This window comes from Hypanus sabinus, chromosome 21, assembly GCF_030144855.1.
Source record: "Hypanus sabinus isolate sHypSab1 chromosome 21, sHypSab1.hap1, whole genome shotgun sequence".
NCBI lineage: Eukaryota > Metazoa > Chordata > Chondrichthyes > Myliobatiformes > Dasyatidae > Hypanus > Hypanus sabinus.
The window spans coordinates 8844474-8862755 of NC_082726.1; positions in this window are offsets into that span (position 1 = coordinate 8844474).

Genomic DNA, 18282 nt, shown 5'->3' on the forward strand with positions numbered 1-18282 from the left:
GTCAAGCCTTGTGAAAGGAGTAATTCTTGGATGGAGGAGCTGTCCTCCACCAGCTGCCTGCAGGCACCCTGCCCCTTCTCCAGAGAATAGAAGAAGGGAGAGGTGTGGTTCAGATCTTGTGATATCTAGACCCGTGACCTTGGGACTTCTCAAACTGAAGCTCTCTCTGCACCCTCTGTATTCTTCCTTAGAGGAGCAGATTCCCAGTGGTCGGCCCCAGGCAGAACTTCAAGACAAACAGCTCCTTCATGAGTTGCCCGATCTCAAACACCCACTGCTTGGTCAACGCATGTGGCAAAACAATCAGGTATGAGCCTTGCCCACATCTCACCAGAGCCTCAAAGAAGGGGAAACTCCCCTGTCCTTCTCTCCAAGTCCCCCAAAATGGAACGAACTCCGGAATCAGCCACCTGTTGTTGAAATGCCAGCACACGGACCCCCCCAGTGCAAGCGGAGGTCTGGGCTCCGTCCACACCAGGCGCTGGTCCCTACATGCAATCGGCCACATGAGAAATGTGCGCCCTGAGGATATAAAAGTGATCAGTTTGTGAGCCTCCCCTCCAGACCACCGTCAGAAAGCTCAGGAATTAGGGTGAAGGCTCCACTGGACGTGGACCAAGTCAAAGTAAATGACCAGCTCCCTTCCGCACTGACGATCGGCTGCTCTAGGGAGCAGAGTGATCCCACTCCTTTTGAGGTGCAATTGAAGTCACCCCCGAGGCTGATTCACTCACCGCGCTCAATCTCAGTAGAACAGGCACCTCTCGGACCAGGCACACCTACGCTTGGCCGGGCTCGGGGGTGTGAACGTTTACAAAATGCATCTAACGTGCCATCGTGGTGCATGGTGAAGTGAAGCAGGTAGGCCTGCCCCACCCCACCACCCGGCTGTTCCAGGAGCCCGGTGCATTTATCTCCTGCAATGGTGTGGGTTTCTCAGAGGCAGCTACCCCATATCTCCCATCCCTGAGGACCGAGAGATGGTGAAATTTGTGGTGAGTCCCAGTGCCACCGTAGGAATCTGCATGATACACCTGACTTTGATCCGTCACCAGTGTCCTAGGATGAAAGTGCAGGTTTCTCCTCTGAACCCCCTTCCTCCTTCACCCACACCTCATTTCCAGGGCCTTCAGGAGTCTTTTAAACTGGTGTCTCTCCTCCTGGGTTACTCCTGCACCTTCCCCCTTCCATTTAAGGATGGACAGCACGATGCCAGGTCAGTGATCACCTGGGCCTTACACATTTACTGCTTCCCTCACTAGTTCGACGTGAACCGCTGAACCTCCTCCAGAGGGACGGGCTGCCACTCGGTTCTGGGGTCAAGGAAGTTTGCCACCTCGGCTTCAAAAAGATTCCTCCTCTTACCCCTCGCCATAACACACTCCCTCACCTTCCTCCATGCAGACCTCGCCTCTGTCCAATGAGCTGGCCTCACTCCTCACGGTGGCCCCTGTGGAAGGCCCCACCACAGACACTATCCTATCCCCAGGATGAGTGACAGAGGAAGCCCCACCACCCCTGGATCTGGAATTACCCCAGAGCCAAACCCTGAGGCAGGGCAAGGCAGACCACCCAGTACTGTACACTGTAACTACAGAGCAGACCCTCTTAGAGTTTGAACAAGGACGTGGGCCGCCCGGGCCGCACTCACCTCCACACCCTACCTTTACGCTGCATGAGGGGAGACGCCTCCCTCCCTGCTGGGGTACCCTCATTCTGATCAAGCAAAGGGGATGGTGATCCTGTGGTGAACTATGTGCCTGTCGGGACACGCCCCTGCTGACTGCTCCTGTGGCTCCTCCCACAGGCCCCTGTATAAAGGAGGTCTGAGGCCTGACGCTCGGCCTCAGTCTCCAGGACATTGTATGATAGACACTCACTCCTGGTTCCTTCTTCCAGTCAATAAAAGCCGATATCTCGCCTTACGTCTCAGTGTGAGTTATTGATGGTGCATCAGATCCCTCTAGTTCCCCTCATACACCGGGGGCCAGATGCCCCTCGCCAGGGCTCTTGGCCTCAATAGAGGTACAATTTGGGAGCCCATCCCCGCTCATGCCTCTCTGCCCACAGGCAATCCCCTCCCCAGAGGGTACGCACACCCGGAACAGGACCTCGCGGGAAGGCCTGCTTCCTCAGCCTGGAGGAATTCTGCTCAGGAGATGCTATCCTGGCAGGGAGGCCCTGTGGAGGAGCAGGAAGATCCTCCAGCTCTGGGGGTGGGGTGGGGGGGGGGGTCATGTTCCAGTCACACAGTAAATCCTTACTGTCGAATGGCCCCTGTCTGGAGTCTCGGAGGACACGTCTCTCCATCGCTTCAGCCCACCGGCATGTTGGCCTCCATGTTGAAGGCGTCCTTGGCCTCGGCACGACTTCCCCTGCCGCAGGCCTTTGCTGGAAGCCAGAGTCATCTGGGTTCAGTTCACCCACTCCTTTTCATCCTGGGGTCAGGCCTTAAGATGTTTCTTAGCCTTCTTAGCCTCCTTACCTGTTACCCCTCACCTCCATCCCTGGGCACAGGAGGGGCAATGGAGGAAGGCCCAATGCCTCCAAGGTGGGGTTAATAGTCTGCCAGTTTGGGCAACTCCTTCAAATATACCCAAGCCCTTTACCGACATGGCATCGCAGACAGCCCATCCTTGGCCCAGGGAAGACTGTCCCTCAAACTGCCCCTCTATCCCTGCCCCATTCCCCATATTCCAGCTGCATAAGCAGGCAGTGATGGGAGGAGAAAAGGCTGTGAAACTCCTTGGAGGTGCCCTGCACCACATTGGGGTTATTTTCGAACACACCTCACCCAGAGTGTGCAGGTGGGGCTGGGTGACTGCATCAGGGGTATGGGGATAGACGGCGGGAAAGAGAACCCACTGCTGGGGGCCAGCTCTGGCTCCATCGGCACGAAGACCTTCCCTGCCTTTGGCCCCCTGCTCAGATCAGAAACACATCTCTTGCAAACTGGAGGTGAATATAGTTGCAGGTTTTCGCAAATAAAATGGAATGAGGTGTTTTGTTAAGAAAAACTGTAACAACTCAGGTATGGTACACCAAACGCTGAACACAAAAAGTGCAGGAACAGTACTTCACATAATTACGTCATGGCGTCAGACCGGCTTCTTACAGGGAACCCCAACTCAATGTCAGTGGTTGTGAATTCTGTACGTTTCCACGAATTACGCTACCCTACACTGCCCCCAGAATTCACCAAGACCAACATCGCGAGTCTGTCCAGAGCTCGGATGAGCCACCCGACTCAGGTCCTGTGTTCCAAGGATGGAGGAATGCAGGTGCCCCTGGCTCGTCCAGAGGTGTGTTGGCATGCTGGTGTCGTGATGCCAGGGGCATGGCAGTAGAATCCTCCAGATCTTGGTGGGCTGGTTTAAGGCGATCTATCAAAACACATTGGTTACCTCTCTTATCTTTGGTAAAAGTCTTTTCTCTCCATTCCAAAAGGCGGAACAGGTCATCAAAAGGGAGCCTAAGGGGATGTTGGTGTGCATCATGGTGGATGAATTCAAATGAGGCGAATGTAGGTGAACAGGAACCCAAGAGGGCTGTACACCATGACGGGAGGTAGGAATAGGTGAAAAGGAATTGAATTTACTGAGGAGGGAAACACTGTTGAGAGGCTGACCAGGCAGTTGTGTCATCAGGAGTAAAATCCCCTGGTCACATAGCAACTCAGCCACGGATGACTGCAGTTCCTCTTTTGGAGCTGTCCTGAGCCCCAGCAGGACCCGCGGGAGATGATCAACACTCATTAGTCAGGGAGGGCCTCAGAACAGCCTCTATGGAGCAGTGAAACCGCTCGCATAGGCCATTGGACTGCAGGTGATACACCATGGTGTGTTGTAGCCTAACACCGTGGTTCCTGGCCATCACAGTCCAGAGGTCTGAAATGAATCGGGGACTGTGGTCAGAAGAAATATCAGATGGGTTACCAAACTGAGAAACCCGGGTGCTGATGAACACCCGAGATATGTCTGGGGCCGTCATTGCTGCTCGAGGGATCTCTCACCACCTGGTGGTACGATCCACCAGGGTGAGGAGGTGTGTGAAACCGCGGGAGAGGGGAAGAAGACCAACGAAGTCCATGTTGACATGGTCAAGCCGTCGCCCAGACCCCTCAAAAGGTGCCAATGGTGCCTGAACATGACGGATAATTTTTGCCCACTGGCACTCCACATAATCTACAGTCCAATCACGCAGGTCCTTTCTAAGGCTGTGCCAAGCAAACTTTAGTGCAACCAGGCAGCACATAGAATGCTGGAGGAACTCAGCAGGCCAGGCTTCTCAGCATCTACGGAAACGAGTACAGTTAACGTTTCAGGCCGAGACCTTCATCTGGACGGGAGAGAAAAAGATGAGGGTGGAGGAGGGCAGGAAGAACCACAAGGTGGCAGGTGAAACTGTGGGGGGGAGGGTGAAGTAAAGAGCTGGGAAATGGATTGGTGAAGCGGATAGAGGGCTGGAGAAGGGGCAATCTAATAGGAGAGGACAGGGGACCATGGAACAAAGAAAAGGGGGAGGAACACCAGAGAGTGCAGACAAGGAGATATGGTGGGAGAGGGAATAGGGGATGGGTACTGCTGAAGGAGGGGGGATGGCCATTGTGGTAAGTTCCAGAAATCGATGTTCATGTCATCAGGTTGGAGGCTGCTCAGATGGAATATAAGGTGTTGCTCTTCCAACTTGAGTGTGGCTTCATTGCAACAACAGAGGCTATGGACTGACATGTCAGAATGGGAATGGGAGGATGGGAGGTGGAGTTAAAATGGGTGGCCACTGGGAGATCCCACTTCTCCTGGTGGAGCTTAGGTGCTTAGCGAAACGGTTTCCCAATCTACATTGGGTTTCACACCTTATATTCTGTCTTTAATTTTATATCTATATGTGTGTGTGTGTACACTCAGTGTATTACACCTAAACAATAGAGGCTACAATGGGATGAGGGGGAATTTGGCTAGTGTAGACTGGGAACACCGGCTATATGGTGGGATGGTTGAGGAACAGTGGGAGACTTTCAGAGAGATTTTTCACGGTGCTCAACAAAAGTATATTCCAGTTTAAAGCAAGGACAGTAAGGGTGGGGAGAGCCAGCCTTGGATAACTAAGGAAATACAAGAAGTTATCAAACTAAAAGCTCGTGCATACAAAGTCACCCAGAGTAGTGGGAAACTGGAAGATTGGGAAAACTTTAAAAAGCAACAAAGTACCACTAAGTGAACAATAAAGAAAGGGAAGCTAGATTACGAAAATAAACCAGCACAAAGTACAACAATGGATAGTAAAAGATTTTATAATTATACAAAGCAAAAAAGGGCGGCTAAAGTGAATGTAGGTCCTATGGAGGACGAGAAGGGGGAATTGATTTTCAGTAATGAGAAAATGGCCGTGACTTTGAATGACTATTTTATGTCAGTCTTCACGGTGGAGGTCATGTCTAACATGGCCAAGAGAGATGTTATGGATGTGATGGAAGGTGAGAACCTTGATACAATAGTTATCACTAAGGAGGCAGTGCTGAGAAAACTTGTGGGCCTGAAGATAGACAAGTCCCCTGGTCCTGATGGAATGTATCCCAGGGTACTGAAAGAAATGGCAGAAGTTATAGTGGAGGCTTTGGTGAGCAAACACGAGGGAATCTGCAGATGCTGGAAATTCAAACAACAACAACACACAAAATGCTGGTGGAACACAGCAGGTCAGGCAGCATCTATAGAGAGAAGCACTGTCGATGTTTCGGGCTGAGACCCTTCGTCAGGACTAGACCTCAAACTTCCTGGAGTTCTTTGAGGATATAACGAGGGCAGTGGATAGAGGAGAATAGATGAACGTTATTTATCGGATTTCCAGAAGGGGTTCAATAAGGATGCAACGAGTTGAAGATGATGATTTAGCATGGATAGAGGATTGGTTAACTAATAGTAAGCAGAGAGTTGGGATATATGGGTGTTACTCTGGTTGGCAATCTGTGGTGAACGGTGTGCTTCAGGGGTCATTGCTGGGCCTGCAACTTTTCACGATATACATTAACTCTGGAAGAGGGGACCGAGTGTACTGTATCTAAGTTTGCTGATGACACTAAATTGAGTGGAAAGCAAATTGTGCAAAAGATACAGAAAGTGTACAGAGAGATATCAATAGGTTAAGTGAATGGGCAAGTGTCTGGCAGATGGATACAGAGTCTGCAGAGAGATATAGATAGGTTAAGTGAGTGGGCAAGGGTCTGGCAGATGGATACAGAGTCTGCAGAGAGATATAGATAGGTTAAGTGAGTGGGCAAGGGTCTGGCAGATGGAGTACAGTGTTGGTAAATGTGAGGTCATCCACTTTGGAAGGAAAAATGGAAGATCAGATTATTATTTAAGTGGTAAAAAGTTGCATCGTGCTGCTAAGCAGAGGGACTTTTGTGCATGAATCACAAAAGGTTGGTTTGCAGGTGCAGCAGGCTATCAAAAAGACAAATTGAATGTTGGCTGCACCTGGAGTACTGTGTGCAGTTCTGGTCTCCTTACTTGAGGAAGGAGATACTGGCTTTGGAGGCGGTGCAGAGGTTCACCAGGTTGGTATAGCTGCTGTGTAGAACAAGGGTCTGATATTTTGGCCATTGGGTGCACGAGGTGTTTATGGTCAACGAACGCTGTGAAGTGGCAACCCTTTAGAAGAAAATGTAGATAACCAGATAGAGACTGAGAAGCTCACAGTCAAACACGCTGTACTGCCTTTTGGGGGACGGAGCTGCCGGCTGAAGAAGGCGAGTGGCTGCCACACGCCTCCGGCACAGCATCCCCGACATGTCTGAGGCATCAGGAGTAATGGCTAGCTGTGTCTTGGGGAGCCAGTGTGCCAGTAGGGTCATATTACAAAGAGCTTGTCTAGTGTCATCGAATGCCCTGGTCATGTCCGCTGACCCGTCAAACACTCAACTTGCCTTTAACTGCACTATACAGGGGAAGCATAAATTCAGGAGCTCGCAGAAGGAATCGGTGTTAGAAATTCACCATACCTTAAAACTCCTGTAGTTTTTTAATAGTGCAGAGAGGTGGGAAATCCATAATAGCAGCTACCTTTGATGGGAGGAGATTATCACCTTCTGCAGAGATTTGATGGTCAAGAAAGTCAATGGTTGACAACACCAACTGGCATTTAGCCAGGTTAATAATCAACCCGTCTTGGCTTAAATGTGGGCGGCAATGAGATATGTGTTCGGATTTGGATGCACTGATGACAAGTAGGTTATCTAGGTAAACAGAAAGAAAACCTAAGTCTTTTAACACAAAGTCCATCAGCCGTTGGAAAGTCTGTGCTGCATTTTCATCCCAAATGGCACGTGCAGAAACTCAGAGGCCAAACGGGGATATCACAGCTGTTTTGGGAATGTCAGCTAAGCACACAGGCACCTGAGGGTAGCCACCAACTAGAGCAACTTGGGAAACAATGAACTTTCTGGCTAAGTGTGTTGGAAAGTCCTGGATGTGTGGGACGGGGTAATGACGGGGGGTGGTGAACTCGTTAAGATGTCGGTTATCGCCAATGGGCGGCAACCACCATCAGTCTTGGGGACCATATGGAGGGGTGAAGCCCAGGGGCCATTCGACCAGCAGACAATGCCAAGTCTTTGATCAAACATTTGCTGCATGAAGAGTTCTTTAAAAATAAAATAAGGATGGTGATTTCCCAGGAGAGTCCAAAAGTCTGTAAAAGTTGAGTTTTCAGCGGTCGGTATTATTTGTGTTCAGGCGGTGTTCTAGTAGGCTCACCACTCTCACAGCACGGAAGTTTCCAGGTGACGCTACTGCATGATAGAACTTGGTGTGATTTTCTGGAGATTTCCTGCAGCGTGAGTTGAGCCTCGGCTTCGACAAACCAAGGGACGGCATTTTGCTCCCAAAGCTCAGGCAGTTTCAAAGCAACTGTGCTGGCTGACGTGCCCAATAACTGTGGCATCATCCCAGAGCATCGGGGCCACCAACACAGGTTTTCACAAATAAAATGGCGTGGGGTGTTTTATGTTTAAGGAAAACTGTAACAACTCACTGAACACAAAGCGTGGTGACAGTATTGATATAATTACATCATCTCGTCAGACCAGCCCTTAAGGTGAACCGCAACTCAACGTTGGTGGTTGTGAATTACTGTATTTGCATTTTCACCAATTACATTACCCTACATAGCTTTTCCATTCAATTTTGCAGATGTTACAACACACCCACGGGCACTGACAGTCTCAGCCATGCTATTTAAAGTGCCATTCCTACCGACTGAAGGAGGGACATCCATTGCATGACAATTTTTTCAAAGTTAATGATCTGAGAGGGAGACCTTCTTTGCGAGCTGTAACCCCAGGTGCTGCAACCGCCTCATAAGACTGAGGTTCTGCCATCAGGGAGCCGCAGCCCGCCATGGCCGTCACTATGCGGTTCGAAGTTAGACGCCAGTGCCGGCATACAACCAGCAGAATATCTGCAAGAGGCCTTTTAAAAGGACAGCTCAGAGAGGAGGAGGGAAACAGGAGTGGCCTGTGGACAGGCAGGGACGTCTGCGATGGAAAACCTACTGTGCCACCTGTCCAGCTGAGAAAGCCAAGGCGTCTCCCGGGCCGGTCCGCCCTTCCTTCTGCCTCACTGAAGTCCAAGGTTTCGTCTTCACCCTGTTGCCCTGGGCCAGACACTCCAAATGGAAGGGTTTACCGATGCCAGCAAACAGAACAGAGCCATCCCCACTCCCAGCGAAGCTTCAGAAACGAAACTTGCCAATCCACCAGCTGCAGACACCGCTCAGCGCTCGAGACACAGACCGAAAACTTCTCAAAGCAGGCTCCTTCCAAGAAGAAACAGCTGCACTCCACTGCTAGAAATGAGGCTCCACTCTCGCAAAAAATGCTGACAGCCTCTAAACCTAAATTCCAAATTATTTTATAATTTAGGAGCGAGAATCCTACAGTGTGAACCTCACTCAGTAACATCCCTCTTTTCACACAGTGCAGAGGTTTAATTACACAGAAATACACAGAATACAAACATCAAATATTTATAAGACAGTGAATATATTCCCAGAAATCCCCCGTTGAACCCTTTGTGTCTGCATGCTGTTTCTCCAAGGACAGCCGGGCAAGAACCTGGCATCGGAGGAGAGGCAGGCAGTCGGCCCTGGCAGGGCCCTCGACTGTTTGGCACCTGGACCCACTAATGGGCAACTTGGTCAGGCCCACCAGGAGATCCTCCTGCTACCCCACCCCGTTCTGTACTGAGTGCCCGTCGACGAGGAGTGTGGGGCTGAAGTGAAACCAGAACCCGAGCAGCAGCCCCTTCAGATACTCAAACAGGGGCTGCAACCTCTCACACTCTGTATAAACGTGGTACACTGACTCCTCCCGGGCACAGAATGGACCTGCTCAAAAACCTATTGCACGGTACTGCCCAATGCAACACCTTTCACCCAAGTCCCCAATATACAGGGGAAGGACCCCTGTATAAAGAGATCCCCACTGGGGACCTCCTCCACTGCCAGATGGCACACAGACCACCAAGGCGTGTCCGGTCGGCAGTCGAAGACAAAGAAGTGACAGGTGTGCAGGAGCAGACCGTACAAGAAATGCTTCAGGGCGTCACAGAAGGGCACGGTGGGCAACCCTGTGAGATGGCTCACGTTGTGCGGGACCCTCTCCCACATGGTATCCCAAGCCCTGAGTCCGACAAGCGCTCCTGGCCCATGAGGTGTTGATGCAGCCAGAACCTCTCCACTTCCCTGAGCCCCCTCGGCACTCGCCGCGTATGGATGTGAACCAGTCCCCCTCGCAGCTAGGGCACCGACCCCCACCGGAACAGGAGCAACCTGTCTGGACAAGTCTAAACCACATACCCACTGCAGATCTCGGTAAAACCGAGGCAGCTCCCTCAGAGCGGGGCGGCTGATGCTGTCCGCCGGGAGCCATGTGCCCTGCTCCGGGGGAGAAAGTGCGTCACCAGTGCGCGCCATCTCGGAGGGTGGTGACTGTCCAGGTATCTCTGCAGGGCCCTGGGGCAGAGAGCCGCCAGCTGGGTGATTGGAAAACTCAGCACTGCGCCAGAGAACCAATGCCTCCTGTTTCTCCAGATGATGTCCACCAGCCTCTTCTGGGTCCTGGAGATGAAAGCAGACTAAAATAGTCAGCCAGTACCATACCAGGGAGGGAACCAAATGATTTATTATCAGCTCCTACCCCGGTATGAGTTTGCACAAAGTAGGCCTTGACAGCGTCCCAGCCGGGCAGAGATTTTTCTCTTCAAGTCCTGCCAGTTTACCAGCCAGGCCCCCATTGAGCTCAGTTAGACCCCAAGGTACAGGACGTCCGTGGTGATCCACGCGAGCAGCCTCAACCCCTCTGGTCAGGAGTCCACCCAGATGACCGCACTCTTTTCCCAGTTGACCCTTGCAGGGGACATGGCTGAGGAGATCTGCTGGCCGTCTCACATCTTCTGCAAGTCAACAAGGTCAGTGACCACGAGGAGGACTTCATTGGTGTAAGCCGCAAGGATGACCTCCATGTCCAGTTTGTGTAGGACCAAATCTATTAGCCTCCTACTGAGAAGGCACAGGAATGGCTCCACGCAGCTGCCCTGGCATGGGGCACTCCTGACGCACCCCCTTCAAGAGCACAAAGGCGCTGTCGAGGACCCACTAACTTCAGCAAAGCACCCCACAGCTGTGTTCAACAGTTTGACATGGGCCAAAAAGTGTGCCCTGAGCCCGAATGCTTGCTGAGTCCCAAAAAGGTACGCATGGTCCACCCTGTCAAACGCCTTCTCCTGGTCAGGGGAGAGAAAGGTGACTGACAGACCAGCCTCTTGGCACGGGGTAAATCAGATCCTGGACAAGGCGGATATTCTCCCAGATGATACGTCTCGCAGAATTATGACCTTCCTCCTATCCATTTACTTCAGCCATAAAGGGTGCTTGAGGCAGTCAGCTGCTAAAAAAAGTCCAGGCATCGGAAACCACTGACTAGAGGTCAGGCTGTGTCTGTGGTCGTCCTCAGTTCCTCTCCATCAGCTGGGACTTCCGAGTGCAGATATTTCAACTCACTTCCACATTCTGCTCCCATCCCCCCCCCCCTTTCCCTCTGGGGCTGCAAGCCCTCCGTAGGCTTCAGGGTCAGATACAAACAGACGCATTTAAACACATATACCTGCACACAAATACACACATGCGGCCCACACAAATACATATATCTTCGTATGTGTTCATGTAGACACACTTACAAACACAACATACAGAACAGTTACACTGACATACATGCACACAAAATAATACTCATTTTACACTCACAGACACAAACATTCACACACACATACAGAACTGTATAACCTCCTAAGTCAAAGTCAATTGAAATTTACTATTGAAGTACGTACAGGTAAGTTATCATATACTACCTTAACAATCATTTTCTTGAAGACATTTACAGGAAAATAAAGGAATAAAGGAAATAAAGGACTTGAGAAACTGAGTTACAGAGAAAGGTTGAACAGGTTAGGACTTTATTCCCTGGAGCGTAGGAGAATGAGGGGAGACTTGATAGAGGTACATAAGATTATGATGGGTATAGATAGAGTGAATGCAAGCAGGCTTTTTCCACTGAGGCCAGGGGAGAAAAAAAACCAGAGGACATGGGTCAAGGGTGAAGGGGGAAAAGTTTAAAGGGAACATTGGGGGAGGGGCTTCTTCACACAGAGAGTGGTGGGAGTGTGGAATGAGCTGCCAGATGAAGTAGCGAATGCGGGCTCACTTTTAACATTTACGAAAAACTTGGATGAGAGGGGTATGGAGGGATATGGGCCGGGTGCAAGTCAGTGGGACTAGGCAGAAAAATGGTTTGGCACAGCCAAGAAGGGCCAAAAGGCCTGTTTCTGTGCTGTAATGTTCTGTGGTTCTAGAAGGACTGCCCTGAGATTGTGTAGAACTAATCAGGGTGACTACTTGAGTCAGCAGGGAACCCAGATGATTGGCCATTGCCCGGGCAAAGATCTTATACTCCGCACTGAGGAGAAATACTGGGGTGCCAATTCCTCAGGCAACAGAGTACCCCCTTCTTTGGCATCAGGGCTACAACTGCTCCGCACCAAGAGAGAGGCATCTCTCCCATTTCCAGGCTTCCCCTGTATTAATCAAGCCCTAGGATGTCCCAGAAGGCCTGGAGAAGTTCAGCAGTCAACCCATCTAGTCCTGGGACTTGTCTTTCTGCAGCTCTTCCGAAGACAGTAGAGCATCTACTGCTCAGCACCCTCAAGGCTAACCTTTGGCAATTCCTCCCATAGAGCCCCGAGTGCGGTGAGATTAGAGCCTCATGAAAGGAATGGACTTCCACAATAATTCTTGCTGGGTCTGTGATGGACGAGCCCTCCTCTGCCAGCAACTCCATGAGCTGCCTGCGGTCACCCCTCCCCTTCTCGGGAGAACAGAGGAAGGGCGAGGTGTAGTCCAGACCGCAGGAGCCTCAGTGCTTCCTACTTCCGCTGGTACTCATCCCAGGGGGCCGGATCTCCACTGGATCAGCTCCTTCTCAAGCCCATCGATCCCAGACAACCGTCGCTTTGTCGATCCACACGCAGAACAGTCAGATGTGAGCCTTGCCCACGTCCCACCGGAGTCTGAGGGAGTGGAGCCTCCCCTGTTCTTCCAGCCAGGTCCTTTGAACCCGACGGAACAAAACCCGGAACCGACCGTCCTCCGGCAGCCGGTTGTTGAGATGCCAGTACGCGGACCCCAGGAGTGTGGACAGTGCACCGAGCCCCGTCCACACCGGGTCCAAGCACGCAACCGGCTGCATGAGGACACCCAACACTCGGGAGATGGATTCGTGAACCTCCACCCCTCTAGACCTCTTTGAGAAAATACAGAGTCAGGGCGATGGCTACGACCAAATCAAACGCTACAACTAGCTAACTGAGGCTCGACTACTCTGAGGATGAGTGCGATCTCTCTCCTTGAGGGAGCAATTGATATCACCTCCCAGAATATCGCACTTGCTATGACCTATGGAGCAATAAAGCAGGCATCTCTCGGAGCAGGCGTGACTGCATCAGGGGCGTACGGGTTGACAAAATACATCGGCAAGCCACCCTGGTCATGGCGAGCTGAAGCGGGCGGCCTGGCACGGGTTACTGCATCTGCCATACCTCTGGCTGGAAAAGAGGGGCAAGACAAGAAGGCCACCTGGCTGGAAGTGGAGCTGAGGAGGCTCATGTGGACACCCCCCCCCCCCCGCCAACCCCCTCGCCAGTCCAGGAGGCAGTTGGATTCATCTCCTGGAATGGTGGGGGCTTCCTGAATGAAGCTCATCCCCTATCTTCTGTCCTGGACAACAGAGAGATGATGGAATCTGCGGAGAGCCTAACCATCACCATTGACATTAAGGGGCGCTACGCTGAACCTCATGATGCCTCAGCTGAGCTCTAGGAAGAAGGAGTGAAGATCCCCTTCGAGCCCTCCCTGACAGCAGCAGTCTCTTAAATCAGCACCCCTCGTTGTGGGTCACTTCAGCTTTTGGAGGATAGTGTGGTTAGACTCAGTGACCAACCATCAGTGACTTCCCCCAGTAGTTCTTTATGAACTGCTCGACCTCCTCCACAGAGACGGGCTGTGACTCGGTGCAGGGGACGAGGAAGTCTGCCATCTTGGCTTCAAAAGAGTCCTCTTCTTCCCCCTCAATGTGTCCTCCGCCCTCGTCACCCTCCACTCGTGCCCAGTGCGACCACCTCACTTCTCACTGTGGCCCCAATGGGAGATCTCACCATGGGCACTACCCCTGCCCCACCACCCCTGGACCTAGAGCCAGGTCCTGAGGTAGGGCAGGCCAGGCCTCCACCTCCTACCGGACACAGGTCTGAGAGCTCACTAATCCTCTTGGAGTTTGGACAGGGGACACGACCCTCCTCACCTTGTCTCCCTCCCTAGAATCAGCTCTTGGAGAGCCCCCTCCCCTCTCTCTGAATAGCTTCACGGGATGGCGATTCAGGGTTGCTCCAGTTCCCCTCATTTGCCGGAGCCAGAAGCAACAGTCTTGGAAACTAATCTCACAGGTTACTCCTGTTCTACAGGGATTTGCCCCTCCCCAGGGAAAACACACTCTGAGTGTGCAGACTCAACAGAAGGCAAGTCTGCCTCCACACACATCCCCTCTGCATTGGTGCCACTCACGATCGGGAGATGCCACCTCGGCAGAGGGCACCCGTACAGCCGGGCTGTCCTTCAGCCTGGACATACTCTGAGCATGAGGCCTTCTAGCGCGGGTAAAACCTCCTCCTCCCGACTCAGGGGACACATTCTTCTGGCGTTTCAGACTGAGGCAGGCTGACCTCCATGTCAGAGGCATCCTCAGGCGCTGGCACCATTCTCCCTCGCCCGACTTCCCCAGGCTCTTGCTGGATCTCAGATGGCATAAGGCCCCCTGGGTTTGGTTCAACAGTAACTGCCTGATTCTGCTCTGGGTAAGGACCCCTGAGATGTTTGTCCTTTTTCATCACCTTCCTACCCACCACCTGAACCATCATCGGCACCGTGCCCATCCCTGACTTACACTGCTACAGGCACGGGGTGGGGGCGAGCAGTGGGGTCAGCGGGGAGAGGTCCAGAGGTGTCGCCCTGTGCCTCCAAAGCAGAGTTGGCAGCCTGATAGTTTGGGTAATTCTTCTGAATATGCCCAAAGTCTTTTCAGGCATGGACCCCAGGCATGGCACCTCGGGCGGTTTAGCCCATGGCATGGGATAATAATGCCCCTCAAAATATAGTTGCCTGTCAGCATCCCCACACTGCTCCAGCTGAATAAGCTGAAAAGTGAATAAATGCTCATAATCCTGCAGAGGTGCCCTGTACTGCATTGGGGCTATTTTCGATCGCACCTCGCCTATGGAGTGCAGGTAGGGGAGGAGGGCCTTGTCAGGGATTGGGGGTGGGGGGGTGGACGTCTGAGAGTATTACCATCTGCACAGGGGCCAACACCGTCTGCACCTGCATAAAAACCCTCCCCACCCTTAACCCGTGACTCAGGGCCAGAAACACACCCTTCGCCGACTTCAAATAGAAAAGAGTCTTCCTGTTTAAAACTGGTGACACATCAATTCCTTTACAGCCTCCGGCAGTCTCCACTTTTATAGCGACATTCCTACCGACTGAAGTAGGCACAATACATTGTACAGCATTCTTTAAGATCAGTAGTTTGATCGGTGAGCTGAAACTCCCAACCCCACAGCCTCCGAATATGAGTTTGGAGCTGCAACCTGCCATGATGCAGTAAGAGTCCCAAAGTTCAACAACACTGCTGGCATATTACCCAGTCTACACCCAGCGGAACAGTCAAAAAGGAACAAGACGGGACAGGAGGACCCAAAGTCCTCTTCGCCCTGTTGGCCTGGGCTCGGCAAGGAATGGGAGGGGTTTTCCGCTGTAACAAGCGGAATAAATCTGTCCCAACTCCCGGCAAAGTCAGACTCAAAACTTTTTCAATTCGCCAGCTGAGCCGACTGCTCAGGGCCGAAGAGACAGGACTGAAAATCTTCACCGAACAGAATCCTTCCTGGGAAGGAAACTGTTTCCGATCACTGCTGGCACGAATACTGCACACTCCCAAAGGCTTCTAGTGGTCTCCAAAACCCTTTGCAGATTTTGCAGCAAATTTTCAGCTACCCCTCCCACAGTGTGGCCCTCCCATAGTGTGGCCCTCCCTCAGTACCACCCTCCCCACAGTGTGACCCTCCCAAAGTGTGGCCCTCCCTCAGTACCAGCCCCCCCACAGTGTGACCCTCCCTCAGTACCACCCCCCCACAGTGTGGCCCTCCCTCAGAACCACCCCCCCCCACAGTGTGACCCTCCCACAGTGTGGCCCTCCCTCAGTACCACCCCCCCACAGTGTGACCCCCCCCACAGTGTGGCCCTCCCTCAGAACCACCCCTCCCACAGTGTGACCCTCCCTCAGAACCACCCCCCACAGTGTGACCTGCTTCAGTACCGCCCCCCACTGTGTGACCCTCCCTCAGTAACCCCCCACAGTGTGACACTCCCACAGTGTGACCCTTCCTCAGTACCACCCTCCCACAGTGTGACCCTCCCTCAGTACCACCCCCCCACAGTGTGACCCTCCTTCAGTACCACCCTCCCACAGTGTGACCTTCCCTCAGTACCACCCTCCCACAGTGACCCTCCCTCAGTACCACCCCCCCACAGTGTGACCCTTCCTCAGTACTGCCCCTCTCACAGTGTGACCTTCGCTCAGTACCACCCCTCCCACAGTGACCCTCCCTCAGTACCACCCCCCTACAGTGTGACCTTCGCTCAGTACCACCCCCCCACAGTGTGACCCTTCCTCAGTACTGCCCCTCTCACAGTGTGACCTTCGCTCAGTACCACCCCTCCCACAGTGACCCTCCCTCAGTACCACCCCCCTACAGTGTGACCTTCGCTCAGTACCACCCTCCCACAGTGTGACCCTCTCTCAGTACCGCCCCTCCCACAGTGACCCTCCCTCAGTACCACCCCTCCCATTGTGACCCCCCTCAGTACCACCCTCCCACAGTGTGACCCTCCCTCAGTACCACCCCCCCACAGTGTGACCCTCCTTCAGTACCACCCTCCCACAGTGTGACCTTCCCTCAGTACCACCCTCCCACAGTGACCCTCCCTCAGTACCACCCCCCCACAGTGTGACCCTTCCTCAGTACTGCCCCTCTCACAGTGTGACCTTCGCTCAGTACCACCCCTCCCACAGTGACCCTCCCTCAGTACCACCCCCCTACAGTGTGACCTTCGCTCAGTACCACCCCCCCACAGTGTGACCCTTCCTCAGTACTGCCCCTCTCACAGTGTGACCTTCGCTCAGTACCACCCCTCCCACAGTGACCCTCCCTCAGTACCACCCCCCTACAGTGTGACCTTCGCTCAGTACCACCCTCCCACAGTGTGACCCTCTCTCAGTACCGCCCCTCCCACAGTGACCCTCCCTCAGTACCACCCCTCCCATTGTGACCCCCCTCAGTACCACCCCTCCCACAGTGTGGCCCTCCCTCAGTACCACCCCTCCCATTGTGACCCCCCTCAGTACCACCCCCCCACAGTGTGACTCTCCCTCAGTACCACCCCTCCCATTGTGACCCCCCTCAGTACCACCCCTCCCACAGTGTGGCCCTCCCTCAGTACCACCCTCCCACAGTGTGACCCTCTCTCAGTACCACCCCTCCCATTGTGACCCCCCTCAGTACCACCCCCCCCACAGTGTGACCCTCCCTCAGTACCACCCCCCCCACAGTGTGACCCTCCCTCAGTACCACCCCTCCCACAGTGTGACCCTCCCTCAGTACCACCCCTCCCACAGTGTGACTCTCCCTCAGTACCACCCCTCCCACAGTGTGACCCTCCCTCAGTACCACCCCTCCCAGTGTGACCCTCCCTCAGTACCACCCCTCCCACAGTCTGACCCCCCTCAGTACCACCCCTCCACAGTCTGACCCCCCTCAGTACCACCCCCCCACAGTGTGACCCTCCCTCAGTACCACCCCTCCCACAGTGTGACCCTCCCTCAGTACCACCCCCCCACAGTGTGACTCTCCCTCAGTACCACCCCTCCCACAGTGACTTCCCTCAGTATTGTCCCTCCCACAATGACCCTCCCTTAGTATCACCCCTCCCACAGAGTGACCTGCTTCAGTACCGCCCCCCCACTGTGTGACCCTCCCTCAGTGCCACCACTCCTAGTGTGACCCTCCCTCAGTACCACCCCCCACAGTGTGACCATCCCTCAGTACCACTCCTCCCACAGTGTGACCCTCCCTCAGTACTGCTCCTCCCACAGTGTAACCCTCCCTCAGTACTGCCCCTCCCAAAGTGTGACCCTCCGTCAGTACCACCCTCCCACAGTGTGGCCCTCCCTCAGTACCACCCCCCCCCCCACAGTGTGACTCTCTCTCAGTACCACCCCTCCCAGTGTGACCCCCCTCAGTACCACCCCTCCACAGTCTGACCCCCCTCAGTACCACCCTCCCACAGTGTGACCCTCCCTCAGTACCACCCCCCCACAGTGTGACTCTCCCTCAGTATCACCCCACCCAGTGTGACCCCCCCTCAGTATCACCCCTCCCACAGTGACTTCCCTCAGTATTGTCCCTCCCACAATGACCCTCCCTTAGTACCACCCCTCCCACAGAGTGACCTGCTTCAGTACCGCCCCCCCACTGTGTGACCCTCCCTCAGTGCCACCACTCCTAGTGTGACCCTCCCTCAGTACCACCCCCCACAGTGTGACCATCCCTCAGTACCACT